This window comes from Papaver somniferum, chromosome 7 (genome assembly GCF_003573695.1).
Source record: "Papaver somniferum cultivar HN1 chromosome 7, ASM357369v1, whole genome shotgun sequence".
Lineage (NCBI taxonomy): Eukaryota > Viridiplantae > Streptophyta > Magnoliopsida > Ranunculales > Papaveraceae > Papaver > Papaver somniferum.
This window is the reverse complement of record NC_039364.1, coordinates 102,387,745-102,401,259: the sequence shown is the minus strand read 5'-3', so window position 1 is coordinate 102,401,259 and position 13,515 is coordinate 102,387,745.

Genomic DNA, 13,515 nt, shown 5'->3' with positions numbered 1-13,515 from the left:
TTGAACCAACAAATGTTAATGTTTGGGAACGGTTCGTAGACCCAAAATTGGACATTTCATTTGTGTGTAACAAGCTAAGTTTTCGATCCAACGGTTGAAAAATATTAGCTTGAATCTAATTAGGTTTTCATCTAACGGTGAATATTGAATGCTTTGTTACCAAGCTAACATTGATTGCAAACCCTGATTTGAAAGACTATATAAGGGAGAACTCTAGCAACTGGGAAACCTAATCCCCACACCTTACGTGTGATACTAGTTGCATAACTAGAGTCGATTCTCCTTTAACCTTTGGTTTCTTCTTCTAAACCAGGTTAACGACTTAAAGACTTCATTGGGATTGTGAACCAGACCGATACTACTTTTATTGTAGTTGTGTGATCTGATCTTGCATCTTCTATCGTTACGAGTACGATTGTAATAATTGGCTCGAGATTTATATCTCCGATAGGCAAGATAGAAAAGTAATCACAAACACTTCGTCTCATCGTTTGTGATTCCACAATAAATTTTTTCGCCGCGTCGATTAAGATTATTGTGAGGTGATTGATTATACTAGGTTGTTCTTCGGGAATATAAGTCTGGTCTATCAATTGGTTCCTGTTCACCTTGATTTATCAAAAGACGGAGCAAAACTCATAGGTATATTCGTGGGAGACTGATTTATCTATCACCGTAGACTTTTTTGTGTGATACAGATTTGTTTATTAAAGTCTTCGACTTTGGGTCGTAGCAACTCTTAGTTGTGGGTGAGATCAGCTAAGGTAATCAAGTACGTAGCATCCTGCTGGGATCAGAGGCGTAGGAGCATAAATGTACCTTGCATAAGTGTGAGATTGATTAGGGTTCAACTACAGTCCAAACCGAAGTTAGTTTGGAGTAGGCTAGTGTCTGTAGCGGCTTAATACAATGTATGTTCAATCTGGACTAAGTCCCGGGGTTTTTCTGCACTTGCGGTTTCCTCGTTAACAAAATTCTAGTGTCCGTGTTATTTCTTTTCCGCATTATATTTTGTTATATAATTGAAATACCACAGGTTGTGCGTTGTTCAATCAATTAGAATATCTGACCTTTTGGTTGTTGATTTAAATTGATTGACACTTGGATATTGGTCTTTGGTACCATCCAAGTTATCTCTCTAGTATTTGATAAAGACTCGTAGATTTCTATTTGCTTGAGTATATATCAAATCGAGAGATTGAGATATAAACTCTTTGATATACTTTTATCTAGATTGAGTCTGACTGTCTAGTTGATTCTCTAGAAAGTATACTGGAGTTTGTCCATACAGATTGCTAAGCGAAATATTGGGTGTGGTTGTTGTACCCCCACTTTTTCAGTAAGCTTTCTCTTTAGCCAAATTCATCTTTACCTAGTGACGAATGTCATGTTATGTTTCAATCACTTTGGAAATTGCTCTGACGAAAAATGATCTGTGAATAACGGCTATATAACGTCCTCTGAGAATGTTTCAATGATTGAAATGAGAGTTTATATTACATAACCATTGGTAGGATATAAGCATTGTTGTGGAAATACATATATGTATAATTCCTTATTCCTTGAACCAAAGTTTGCGAACTTTGTTGATCAAGAGAAACGGAATGTGGCGTGAGCCAAGTCCGCGAACTGGCGGAAGTTCTCGACCTGAGAATTTCTTCTGGAGTTTGTGAACTCCTTCCGTGAGCTTAAGTCCGCGAACCCAGTCCGCGAACTTGAGTAGGTTATATCTAAAATCGGTTGTTCTTGAATTCATGTTTATATAAACTAATGAATGCTTTTGCAAACCTTGGCTATAAAGTTGATGAACCGATTCGAGTGAATCAAACCGTTTTTTCTTCGATTGTGTCTTATGTAGTTACATAAGATCTAAGTAATTCAACAACTCTCTTACTAGTTCATTTGAGTCATTTGGACTAGTTATGGTGAAGAATAATATGGTGGATATGAAAGTGATCATATGGCTAACCATTTGGTTAACTATTGTTGAACCAACAAATGTTAATGATTGGGAACGTTTACATAAACCCAAAATTGGAACTTCTATTTGTGTGTAACAAGCTAAGGTTTCGATCCAACGGTTGAGAAATATTAGCTTGAATCTAATCAGGTTTTCATCTAATGGTAAATATTTTATGCGTTGTTACCAAGCTAACATTGATTGCAAACCCTGATTTGAAAGACTATATAAGGGAGAACTCTAGCAACTGGGAAACCTAATCCCCACACCTTACGTGTGATACTAGTTGTATAAGATAGAGTCAATTCTCTTTTAACCTTTGGTTTCTTCTTCTAAACCAGGTTAACGACTTAAAGACTTCGTTGGGATTTTGAAGCCAGAACGATACTACTTTTCTAGTTGTGTGATTTGATCTTGTTGTTTCTATCGTTTTGAGTACAATTGTAATAATTGGATTGAGATTTATATCTCCGATACGCAAGATAGAAAAGTAATCACAAACACTTCGTCTCATCGTTTGTGATTCCACAATATCTTTTTTCGCTGCGTCGATTAAGATTATTGTGAGGTGATTGATAATACTAGGATGTTCTTCGGGAATATAAGTTCGGTTTATCAACTGGTTCCTGTTGACCTTGATTTATCAAAACACGGAAAAAAACTCGTAGGTATATTCGTGGGAGACAGGTTTATCTATTACTGTAGACTTTTTTGTGTGATACAGATTTGTTTATTTTAGTCTTCGACTTTGGGTCGTAGCAACTCTTAGTTGTGGGTGAGATCAGCTAAGGGAATCAAGTACGCAGCATCCTGCTGGGATCAGAGGCGTAGGAGCATAACTGTACCTTGTATCAGTGTGAGATCTATTGGGGTTCAACTACAGTCCAGATCGAAGTTAGTTTGGAGTAGGCTAGTGTCTGTAGCGGCTTAATACAGTGTGTGTTCAATCTGGACCAGGTCCCGAGGTTTTTCTGCATTTGCGGTTTCCTCGTTAACAAAATTCTGGTGTATTTGTTATTTCTTTTCCGCATTATATTTGTTTATATAATTGAAATACCACAGGTTGTGCGTTGTTCAATCAATTAGAATATCCGACCTTTTGGTTGTTGATTTAAATTGATTGACACTTGGATATTGGTCTTTGGTACCATCCAAGTTATCTCTCTAGTATTTGATAAAGACTCGCAGATTTCTATTTGCTTGAGTATATATCAAATCGAGAGATTGAGATATAAACTCTTTGATATCCTTTTTTATATTGAGTCTGACTGTCTAGTTGATTTTATAGAAATTATATTGGAGTTTGTCCATACAGATTGCTAAGCGAAATTTTGGGTGTGGTTGTTGTACCCCCATTTTTTCATGTGTTATTTCTATTCCGCATTATATTTTGTTATATAATTGAAATATCACAGGTTGTGCGTTAAGATCAATCAATTAGAATATCCAACCTTTGGTTGTTGATTTAAATTGATTGACACTTGGATATTGGTCTTTGGTACCATCCAAGTTTATCTCTCTAGTATTTGATTAAAGACTCGCATATTTCCATTTACTTGATTATTGATCAAATCGAGAGATTGAGATATTAAATCTTTGATATACTTTTATCTAGATTGAGTATGACTGTCTAGTTGATTCTCTAGAAAGTATATTGGAGTTAGTCCATACAGATTTCTAATCGAAATATTGGGTGAGGTTTTTAGACCCTCGCTTTTTCACATTCTTATAGGTTGGATCGCACCAAACACATATTGTTAGATCTTTTCGTTTTTTCCTTCTCTGATACTAATTGAAAAGGCGAGGGTACCCAAATATACCTCAAGCTAAAACTTTTCCTACCTATAAGTCCTTTCTCCGAAAGTGATTGTCTATGGACTGAGTCGAGATAATGCAACTAACCGGTTCGCACTTCATGTGATCGTCTATGGATACGAGATCGAGACAATACAACAACGAAGTATGTTTACTTGATAAAAAGGTTCGGACTTAACCAAACACAATATGATTGCTTATCAAGTAAATAGGAATTAACGTTTGTGTAATTTACTTTAATTTTAATAAAACAATTATAATGCGGAAATATAAAGTAAATGACACAACAAGATTTTGTTAACGAGGAAACCGCAAATGCAGAAAAATCCCGGGACCTTATCCAGAATTGAATACTCTCGGGATTAAGCCGCTACAAAAAATTAAACCAACTTCATATAGTTGAGACCAAGCAACTAAACCTATAGTTCACCTAGTTCCGTCTGTATTCCCACGCCTCCAACTTATGAATAAGTCACGTACTTGGAACAATTCCTTTGGTTCATATTCCAAACAATAAAGGAACAACAAATCTGTTTGGTATCAACTCTCTTCAACCAAGTGATGTGAGTTCGACAAAGGCTCTTCTGTTTATCTCAAATAAACTCCTTCGTCAGGTTCTTAGATCTATCTTATTCTCAACTACCGAAGTAATTGTTAAGATTTTGCAATCAATACTTTTAATCACAAAGAATTATATTGATGCCAATCTACACAACTAATCAATCCAATCTACCACAAGGATAAACCGATTATGGTTGGATCCTCTTATACCGAAATAAGTATTGTGCACACCAAAGATTATGAACCCCAAATCAGAAATCTTCAATATCTTCTTTGTCTTCAAATCTTCTTACATCTTCAATAAACACCTGCATGCAACAACTTGAATCTCTTGTAATCAATCACGTACAAAACGGAGTCTGTTAACAATGGATTATCACAAGATCGTCTTTAGAACTAATAACAGTCTAAAGATCCCTGTCGAAACTTCGATCTAGTTTGAGTGAATCTTATATCAGAAGAGAAGATTATCAAGCATAAACAAACTAGGTGAAATCAAAGTTCATCCGCCGTTAGTCAATCAAATCAATCGAAAACACAAGATAAACCGCAATTATCTAGTTTCCGACCAACTGTACTCGTAGAGCTTCTCAATCCCAAAGAAGACTTTAAACTGAGCGGCCGTAAGAGATTTCGCCTAATTAGGTTACTCTCCTCTCCAAATAGGCGGCTACACCAGTAAAAACACAACCGAGGAAGTTTGTTGTCACGAAGTAGTTTGCCAGAAATGCAAACTTCAGGTATTTATAGACAAGGAAGTTTGGACACCAAGAAATTTCCAAAAACGAAAATATTCTCAAAGATATTCAATATATTCCAAATTCGGTTTCCATAATTCCTGGAAATGCTCTGTCCAAACTAATGACCGAAAATCTCAACTAGTAAATGCACATTACTAATTCTCATTTTCCTAAAATAAAATTAACAACCTTAAATAAAAGATTCTTAACTTATTTAAATTTCGATCCTGAGATTTTCTTCCATTAGCTATTAAGGAATAACTTTGAAAAATAAAAGATAAACATTATTGCCTGTGTTCAAAGTGTGTCGACATCCTTACTTTGTAAGTCCTCTTTCATACTTACAACCTTGAAACCGATTTTCCACACTTTCAAACAAGTTTAGAATTGGTTTATCTGACTTTCAAGAACTATGTGATTGATCACAAATCATGGGTTTAACGGTTCTACAAAAACAAGTTTCGGTTCTACCTCCATGTGAGTAATGTGGATAGTTACACTAGCTTTCCAAAATTCGGTTGACTAGGTACTAGGATCGGTTCCCCATATATATATGGTATCTAAATCATATGTGTTTCACATGTGCATAGGATCGGTTCCCGTTTGCCTAAAAACGTGTTGCACATGTCCATAGGATCGGTTCCCCTTTCTGGTACAAACTTGTTGCACATCATACAAGGATCGATTCCCCTTTGTGATGTGTTGCACCTCTTCATAGGATCGGTTCCCCTTTACCCAGATTCGGTCAAACAAATCACAAACTCGATCATACCATCTCAGGTGATTATTTAAGATCGGTTTCACTAATACAAGTCATACCAATACATAAGTCAGGCCTTTGTGAATAGTTTTACCAAGAACACAAACAAGTCGTGAGCGGTTATACTAAATCACAGATATTGGATGTTCACAAGATATGCAATGAATAACAATCCCAATAATGCCTGGCGATTTCCTTTTCGATTCATAAACAAGTTTATTAACTTATTTCCTTAAAAAACATGTAAAACATTGTTTCCTAGGATGAAATCCTCACCTTATACCCATACATAATCACAATAGCATTTAAACGATTATGTCGATGTCTTATCTACAAAGTTTAATGGTTAATCAATAACTTCATATTGTATTCCTTAATACTATGTCTATCTAGAGTGTGCATGCTTCGCAGTTTCGTTTTCAATATGCACAACTTAGAAGATACGTTAGGGAATGAAACAGTTCAAGTCAAATATCACTAACCCCAAGTGGAAGGATGATGTTGTCGTTGTAGCTTCTTACTTCTTCACTTCTTCATTTCTTCGCAATACTTGTAATGTCTCATATCCTAATACTTTCAAGCTAACCTATACGAAGTTGACTCTAGTACATAATCAAGCGACTCTTAAAATGAGTTTTGATTCACTAAAATATGACAACCAAACTTGACATACCAACGCTTGGTGGGTTCAACCGAGCTATGCTCTAACATAAGCATCCTAAAACTTGGGATGAGAGTTTACCATATCTACAGTTTGCTTTCAATAGAGCAGTTCACAGTTCTTTGGGAAAATCTCCTTTCGAAACGTGTTATAGTTACTTACCACCTAGTCCGTTCGATCTAGTATTTTCTAGTGACACCTCAATGGGGGGAAGGAAGGAAGCGAATGACAAAAGGGACAAAAGTTCTTGGAGAAGATATATCAGATTCACGCGACTGTTGAAGGACAATTAAAGAAGTCACAATCCAAATACAAAGCAAAACATGATAGGCATCTCGTGCCTTGTAATTTCGGTGTTGGTGACTTGTTACGGTTAAAATTAGGTAAGGAGTGACTGAAGGGGGAAGGTAGGAAGATGAAACCATTGAGATATGGACCGTTTAATATAATCGATCAGATTGGTGACAATGCCTTTTGTCTGGATTTACCACCTTATCTAGGAATGTACTGATCGGTTATAAATGCCGAATGCTTGAAGTTGTTTGAACCACCATTATTAGATGATGACGGCGATGACACTATGATCTTAGCACGAGTAGAAGACTTATGGTTTGATAGAGAAGAACCACTCAAGGAAGATTGCATATTGGAGCAAAGAGTGACTAAAACACGACAAGGAGAGAAAGAAGCTTTTCTAATTGGATTTAAAGGTCAAGTTCCTAGAAAGGCTAAGTGGTCTAACAAGGAAAAAGGGACTCTTGAGTTCCCAAAACTTCATTTTTAACTTTCACAGGAGTTCAAATTCTTAAAAGGGGGACCCATGATACATGTGTATCTGTACTCCTTTAGGTAACTTAGTTAACCTCAAGCTAAGTTAACCTCAAGCTAAGTTGAGGGAAGAATCCTGTTATAGGCAGGAATTCTTGTTTAGGCAGAATTCCTAGTTGGGGAAGAGTTTTATTTTAGGCAATACTCACAGTTCAGGAAATAGATTCCTAATAGAAGTCCTTGGTCGGCTGAGTACGATGAAGGCTATAAACAGAGGGCTTTGGCTAATAGCTAAGGACACACAAAATTCTAGGCACAGAAAACCTAGAGAAAGCTTGGAGCAATACTTGTGCAAGCTTAGCAAACAGTTTAAGGTTAATCTACTGTTAAAGAAGATTGTGAGCGTAACAAAGAGAGAATTGTAATCGTTTTCTTGTTCATAATCTAGAGAAGATATTTTCTTCGAATTACTACTTGTGTTCTGTTTTCTAAGTTTCTCTTCTATTATTATTCTGAATTTCTCCTTAATAGTATAGATACCAAGGTATAGAGATCAATATGTATCATCACGGGAGCCATATCACTGCCTCACATAGTGACACAAATGAAAACAAAGAATTATATTCTTTGTTATATATATAACAGTCTTGCTAGACCCACCGAAGAATTCGCACCGTGAATGCACCGAGGGAGATCACACGGACCCAGGGCAGCGTTCGGTGCATTGGGATAGTGGTGGGGCAGAAATAGGCCCCACCCATCCTCTTACACGGTGAGAATGCGGTGCAAATTCTTCGGTGAGTAAATATTTTCGTATATATAATGGGCTTAACAAAAAGTGGAGGACGTGTTATCATCTGCACCACGTCTTGTTTGTTCCACTTTCTCGTTTCTTATCGAAACTAAATTTTGTTTCTTATTTCAAGATGGTGGAATGTTTAAGCAGCTGCCGATCGTATTCTAGGACCTTCGTTCACATCTGTTGATAGAAACGGAGATCAAACTGAAGGTGCTCTTGGAGTCCAGCTTGCTGGTTCATGCTGTGAACCTTGTACTCGATTGAGAAAGAATTGGTAACAATCAAAGAAGCCGGGAGTTGAATCTTTTGTGGGTTTGTGGCAGTGACAGTTGGTGTTTGTGGTTGTCGATGGCTGAAACAGATTTTGGGGGTTTCTGCATTGAACTGAAGATGGGTTTCGTATGAGGTTTCTTGACATGAATCTGGGAGTGAATTTAATGGTGAATGGAGATGAAAAGGAACTGCAGGAGTTGAGAGAAATCAGGTGGCGCAGAAACTTCAGTTAGTTGGGCAGTCATTGAGATGCAAATGGGGAATATCTCATGGGTCGACAAAATGGATTTGTGGTTTGTTCGTATGGTGAGGTTTTGTTGGGTTCAATTGAAGCAACGAAGATAGAGAGTGAGGGGTGAAAACAGAGGTGATTGCTGAGCTGTAGAGAAGAAATCAGAGGTTGCTGAGTCGTTTCTGCTGCTGCTGCACCTCAAGAACACGAAGAACATAAGACACACAAGAACAACCGTTGTGCTACAGTGCAAACAACAGACATTTTTTATCGTTCTCTGTAACAGTTCGGTTTGTAACAAAAATAAGTGCACCTCAAGAACACGAAGAACATAAGACACACAAGAACAACCGTTGTGCTACAGTGCAAACAACAGACAGTTTTTATCGTTCTCTGTAACAGTTCGGTTTGTAACAAAAATAAGTGTTACAAACCCGGTTTGATAATTTTCCCTCCATTTTCATCTTGTAAACACCCTTTGAGCAATAAAAATGAATTTTGAGAGTGTTTCCACTATGCGGAGCTAGACTCATCACTGGGATGACGGAGGAAGTTGTTTTTCATCCCTGTGGTAATTCAATTAATTCTTTATTTACTTTTTTCACCGATTTTTAACGATTTCTGATTTTAATTAATTATTTGTGACTTTGTTTGATGACGCATGCTTAGTTATAGGAAATTTTGATGCTTCATGCTTACAATATACAACTAATGTTTTATGAAATCTACTTTGGCAAAGAATAGAGTTAATATTTCTCTTATTTTGAGCTATAATTGCCTAGGATTAATTTCTGAACCACTTGAATATGAAAAACAGTGAAATCCTGAGTCCCAGTAAATTCTTCATCCTGTGACATATTTTGTATATATTTTATTTATTTTTAGTATTTTATTTTATTAAATCTGAAATTAATCTCATCAAGTCCGAGTGAACGACAACCTTATTTATCCTTAGTACTCAAGGAGATCTTGTGCCGAAATAAATTGAGAATCTTTTAATTAAGGTTTTTGGTTTTATATGATTTAATTACCAATAATTAAATGCATCTCTAGAGAATAAAAATTAGTAATGTGCATTTACTAATTAGAGATTTTCTGTTGAGAGATTTCAGAAATTTTGGACAAGCATTTATTGGAATTAGGAAAACCTAATTTTACTATTCATTGCATATCTTGAGAATATTTTCGGTTTTGGAAATTCCTTGGTGTCTAAACATCCTTGGTCTATAAATACCTAAGTTTGCATTTCTAGCAAACCATCCTAAGATCCAGACAAACTTAATTCTCGTTGTTTCTGGTGTAGCCGTCTATTCGGAGAGGAAAATATCCTAATTAGGTGAAATCTCTTACGACCGCTCGTTTAAAGACTTATGTGGTATCAAGAAGCTCTACGAGTACCGTTGGTGGGAAACTAGATAATTGCAGTCTTATTAATTTTTGATTGATTTGATGACTAACGGTTGATGAAACTTTAATTGGGCCTAGTTTGTTTATTCTTGAGAATCTTCTCTTCTGATATAAGATTCACTCAAACTAGATCGAAGTATAGACGAGGTCTTTAGAACTGTTTGTAGATATAAAGACATATTGTGATAATCCATTGTTAACAGACTCCGTTATGTATGTGATTGATCACAAGAGATTCAAGTGGCGTTGTGCAGGTTTTTATTGGAGATTAAAGAAGATTTGAAGAATTTCATATTAGTTCTCATATCTTTGTGTGTGCACGAACCTTGATCGGCTGGGATCCAACTAGAATCTGATTTATTCGATTGATTAGTTGCGTGAGATCGGCATCACTTTATATTTTCTTGTTGGAATCTATATGACTGGTTGCGAATCTAAACTTGATTACTTTAGTAGTTATTGGATAGATTGATCTTACCAGGCGAAGGAGTTTATTAGATTAAACGAAAAATCCTTTGTGTATGACTTGAGATTCTTTATCTTGAAAGAATCAAAAGAGTTGTTACCAAACAGATTTGTTGTTTCTCTACTATTTGGAATACGATCCAAAGGAATTGTACTAGTGTGTGCACTCATTGAAGTCAGAAGCGCCTGGATACTGAGGAAACTAAGTGAACTAGTGGTAGTTGCTTGGTCTCAACTATACGAAGTTGGTGTAGATTTTGTACATCGGCTTAATTATGAGAGTATTCAATTCTAAACTAGGTCCCGGGGTTTTTCTGCATTTGCAGTTTCCTCGTTAACAAAAAACTTGTTGTGTCTTTTACTTTTCTGTTTGCGCAATTATAATTACTTATTATAATTAAAAGTAAAATACACAAACTTTAACTCCGCGTTACTTGATAGTGTTCCTATAGAGTTTGGTTAAGTCTGAAACTATTATCAAGTAACATACTTTTTTCTCGTATTGTCTCGATCTTGTATCCGTAGTTAATCACACTAGTTATCTTGTTGTTGTATTGTCTCGATCTCGTATCCATAGACAATCACACGAAGTGTGAACCGATTAGTTGCACTGTCTCGACTCTTTCCATAGACGATCACTTTCGATAGAGGACTTATAGCTTGAAACTAAAAGATTGTGGTGTATTTGGGAACCCTCATCTTTTCAATTGGTACCAGAGCAGGCAAACACGAAAAGATATAATAATCAGTGTTTGGTGTGATCCAACCTATAAGATTTGAATAAAAAATGGTTACAGTTGAACCTGTAAATGATTCAGTTAACGAAAAACAAGATGAAGAATCAACACCTAATAAATTCATCCTTTGTAAATCTACTGAACAAAGTGATCAGTATAATAAAGATTTTGATGACGGGAAAGCTTGTCTTGAAAGACAACCTGATGAAATTTCTGAAGATGGTGATTCAGAAATTGATCAAGATGTAGAAGAAGATATCTCTGTATTTTCTTCACTATTAGGTGTTATTTCTACGAAAAGGCTATCCACCTCAGATGTTGTTGGACTTCTTGCTCCTCTTTGCAGAGAAAATATGAAACTGAGAAAGATCTTCTCTGGATATCAAAATGCTCGATATCTTTTGAAGGACTGCAGAGAGAGCCTATTCTCAAAGACTCTCGATTATGAGAATCTCTACAGAAAACATTATCTGTTGAATAAAAAACTTGTTGAAACTGAAGCAAAGTTTAATTCTCAACAGTTAATGTGTGGACAAAAGGAGGAGTTTGTTTATTCCAAATAAAACCTTCTTAAGATTGACCTTGTCAACGCTCTTGACAAAGTTAAAATATTGTAAGAAGAAGTTGCAAAGCTAAAAAGGCTCAATGATAGCACAACCAACTTGTCTTCCTTTTTGGAAACATGAAGAAGTCATGGTGATATGCGTGGCTTGGGATATCAGGGAATCAATACTTCCTCAACCAACAAAGAAATAAAATTTGTAAAGGTTGTATGTTCTTCCACACCAGAAGATCTACCTAAACCAACTGACATTCCTGATCCCCAAAGAGCTCAAGTGAGCCTTTAAAAGAAAATAGTTCCAGATGCAATCATGCTAAGTCTCAGATCGAAGATCAACATAAGGGAAAAACATCTCACAAAGGTAATCCTAAAAAAATATACTCCTTTTAGTAAGCATTGTTATTATTGTGGAAATAAAGGTCACATGCAAAGGAGTTGTAAACTTCGAAAGATGCAGAATGCTTTATCTTTTGTTTCAAAAGAATTGAGTAAATTTACCTCTAAAAAATTCTCAGATCACCATTATCCTATTTTGAGACAAAAGAATTTTTCTAATAATTCGTGTTCCTATCATACAAGGAGGAATCCTAAAAGGAACAATGATAAAAAGGTTAATACCTTTGTCAATAGGAATATGAGATCTGATGTTTCAGCTTAGAAAAATGTAATGTTTCAAGAGATGAAAGATCTTCATCCCAAATCCACCTACAAGTGGATGCCCAAGTTTGAAGTGAAAGTTAAAAAGAGATCATCTAAAGAAAATGCTAAGAAAAACAATCATGTTGTAATTTTAGATAAAGATGACTATGAACGTCTTATTATTAGACTCAAAGAGGATTTAAAAACATCCAGTGATATTGATTCACAGGTATCTTTCGACAATCTACTGCAAAGTCGAAAAGGAAAAAGGAAGTCAATCTGGAATCTATGATTATACAAATCTTATTAATATGTGAATTGTTTTTTAAAAAATAATAAAATAAATTATGATCGCATACATAAGATGGGTTTTAATTCTAAGCTATCAAACGGATACTTTCCTTTTTGTATAATACTTCCAAAGTTTGAAGGTTTCCTTAAACCTCTTTCGAAATACATATATATATGTTCGGTCCCGTTCCTTCTTCTTACAATATCAAGCTTTCACAAAAACAACCATGTGATATCGTACAATGCTCTCTCCTTATGTAGAGAGTGGGGAAGATCTAATAGAAGAAATTTCGGATGTAATTAACTCTTGCAGTTCTGTACCTCGCTTAAAAGTACTACATATTATTTCTTTCTTAGTAAAGGAAAGAGAATGTAGTGATGTTGTCTGTGATTTTTGTGTGGAAAAGATTGAGAAAATTCTCGAGTCAAGCTCTCTTATTTAAATTTAGGATGCTAAATATGTTAGGCCTCTTTGAATAAAACTATCATTATTTATGAAATAAAATTATTTGTTTATAATTTTTCTTGTGATAGTTACCGATTACATAGCCTGTGAATGAATGTTTATATTTTATGCTATTTGCTTTCGGATTTATGAAATGTTTAGTTTCGGTTTTTATTAACCTAAAAATATTCGATCTCATATGGTGATGACCCTTGTGGTTTGTGTGGCTTTTTGATGTAGCGGGATTAAGTTCTAGCCCATGTTGGTAGGCTTTATCAAAGGATCATAAGGTGTTCCGATTGAAACTCATATGTGAAAGGTCACAATATGTTGATAATCAATTTATGTTTACATAAGTTGTGTTTAGCATAACATATGTGTTTCGGATTTAAACTTTTGC